The following is a 3,230-nucleotide window of genomic DNA, read 5'->3' as shown; positions in this document are numbered from 1 at the left end:
ATCTATCTATCTATCTATCTATCTATCTATCTATCTATCTATCTATCTATCTATCTATCTAATCTATCTATCTGAATCCCAAAAGAATCTTAAAATTAGCCAGTGGAACAGAATTTTTTTAATGATAAATACTGTAAATGCTGATTCTTCATGTATACTGAATGTCTCATTATTTTTACCATTGTAATATGTGTATATTATTTTTCCTCTTGGTAAGATAATTAAATGTGAAAAAATATATACATATATATGTATATATATATAGGCATACACACTTATACACATGTAGATATATATTTAATTCCAACAATTTTGTTAAGTAAGATAAATCTAAATGGGGGGGTGACTTGCATCTATTTGAGCCCAAAAAACCCCTTTTTAACATCACATTTGAGTGAACTCTCTGGTCAATAAAGGGCAATTATTTTCACTGACATCAGCTGCCTCTGGATTTGATTTTGTTTTGGTTGATTAGCAAACTTCAATGCTCTTGCTTAGCTTCACTGAAAACACTAATTTGCAACGTATCAGCAAATCACAATTTAAGCTAGCCGTATTTTGTGAGAAATTCAAATATAACCCATAATTTGCTCAGAATTGCTAATGTCACAGTGAGTTTAAAGTGATCATTGCTGTCATATCTAGATCAGTGTAATTGGGAACCTTAGCTTCTAACAGTCATTTAAATGAGGCAATGTGATGTAGCACATAGTGATCTGTCCTTTTAGCCAAAAAAGAACAGTATTTAAATTCTAATTCTTACATACTCTGTGAACCTGGTCATGTTTCTTAACTTTTCTGTGCTCTAGGAAGGTCTCCAAGTGTATGAGTTGCAGAGAAGATGTTGACCTGCATTGGTAAAAAGAATTTCCTCACCATGGACCTCTCTATACTAATAAAGTTAAACCCAGTCCCTAACCCTATTCATTTAAATAAATTTGGTCATTTTAAAGTTCCTTTCTATACCTTATTATTATTATCACTGTTATTATGCTATTATTATATATTTCTAAGCCTGAGAGTCTATTGGCATATGTATGGATATGTGTGTATGTATAAGTATATATATATCTATCTCTATCCATCTACCTCTCAACCTACCTATAGTTTGCCAATTCCTTTCCCCAAAATAGTTTTTGTAGATGGAAAGGGCCCTAGAGATCATTTAGTACATCCTCAACTTTCAGATGAGGAAACTGTGACCTATGAGGCTTAAGAAGCTTGACCAGGATAGCATAAACAAAGGCCAAGTCAGGATTTGAACCCCTGTTCTCTGTTCCATATTCAGTGTCCTGCCCATTACACTGTAAATGTTTTTCAAAGAGAGAAGGATGTAGAGCTGAGCATGTAATCACACAAACTTGCCTCATGACACTGTGATATTTGATTTAAAATTTTGAAGGACAAGTTTATGGACTTAAAAAAAATCCTAAGTACTTCTGTACAAAGTTCTTCACAAAATGAGTGATCAATAAATTTTGTCAATTGATTGGCAGGGTCAAGAAAGGCCTTTCAGCACCAATACAAAACTTTAGGGACCTTCTAACCCTGATTTAATCTGTATGCACCACACCCATATCCCTCCCGAATTCTAATGAAAACCTGATTAATTTCAATAATGGAAGACCTAATTAATGCAGAGGTTCTTAACCTAGAGTGTCTGATTTTTTTAAATTGATAAATGTATTTCAATATGATTGAGTTTCCTTGTAATCCTATTAATTCTATTTTATTCATTTAAAAATGCTGTTCCAGAGATGGCTAGATGGCACAGTGAATAGAACACTGGCCCTGGAGTCAGGAGGACCTGAGTTCAAATCTGGTCTCAGAAACTTAACCCTTACTAGCTGTGTGACCTTGAGGAAGTCACTTAACACCTAAATGCCCTACTCTCCCCCTGCAAAAAAAAAAAAATGCTGTTCTAAGAATGCTCACCAAATTGACAAAGGGGTCCATTATATAATAGATCAAGAAACCTTGATTTGGAGTATTCTTAAATTCTACCTTCTTAATGAAACTGACATAGTCCTTTCTTTAAATTTGTGCCATCTCTGCCTTATGTGTGCTATATCATTTCCAAATTCTCTTAAGAAAACTTTAGTAAAATTTGTTATTTGAAAAATTTTACATTATCAAGGAAATACAACAAGATATCACAAGTGGATACTGAAGTGCAAATAGAAGCATGTTACATGGTTTTTTCTACCTATTCAGCACTTCACATAGATAATTGAAAGTAATAATATCCTCATCACTAAAATGCATTAGGTATAGTAATTGCAAGATAACATCAACATTTTTCAATCCCACTTTACACTTTCAAAGACAGGATAGTTACATTACTACAGAAAATCTTCTAGTAAGACCAAATGGAAGATGCTTCTGCATTTTCAATATAAGTGGCATTAATGTTGGTGGGGGAACCTGATGCTTTAGTGTGCTCCTGGGAACAATTAGGACTCTGTCATATGTGCTAGAACTATATCTACTAAAGCTGATTTTCTATATCATGGGGGAGTAAAATGGTAATTATCAGAACGAATGTAAATGAAATATCCATTTTCCAAAATGGCTGAATGGATTACTCTCAGAGGCACATTAGATTCTGAAGAAAAAAAAATTACTTCTTTACTCATCCACTCAAACTTTATTTCCAAAAGCTGAGACTGTTCTATAAACATTTATTTATTCTTCCCAAAGTAGAGCTCAAACCTTGAGTGAATACTCATAAAACAAGCAGATTTTATATTTAAATAGATGGCCATCCCTAAGACAATTGTAGCATGCTAATCTTGCATACATTTTAACAAAGGGAGAGAACACAACATATCATATTGTTGCTTTGTAATATATGTGATCCACTAACATTGGGGGAAAGTACAGATATTTTCCACATAAATTCCTTCCTAGCAATTAGTTTTCCAGATCCTATAATAGTTCTATTTTTTGAACACAAGTGTAAGAATTTATAATTACCCACATTATGTTCCATCTTATTTGATTTGCCCCATTATTGTAGGTTATTCATACATTTCTGGATATTATTACTATTTGCTAACACATTAACTATCCTCAAATTTGTAAGCTCTGGATTTCTAAAAAGCATGACATATTTTCATTCAAGAAAAGGAAAAAAAACCCTTCCTAAAACAAAGAAAAATTCCATCTTTTTTACCTCTTTATTAGATATTAGTACATCAAGAAAAAATTTTTGGAAAGATGAACTATTA

The sequence above is a fragment of the Petaurus breviceps genome, unplaced genomic scaffold (assembly GCF_028583685.1).
Source record: "Petaurus breviceps papuanus isolate PSGF00001 unplaced genomic scaffold, PetGlider_PUasm1.0 156, whole genome shotgun sequence".
Lineage (NCBI taxonomy): Eukaryota > Metazoa > Chordata > Mammalia > Diprotodontia > Petauridae > Petaurus > Petaurus breviceps.
Note: the sequence above shows the minus strand (reverse complement) of the source record.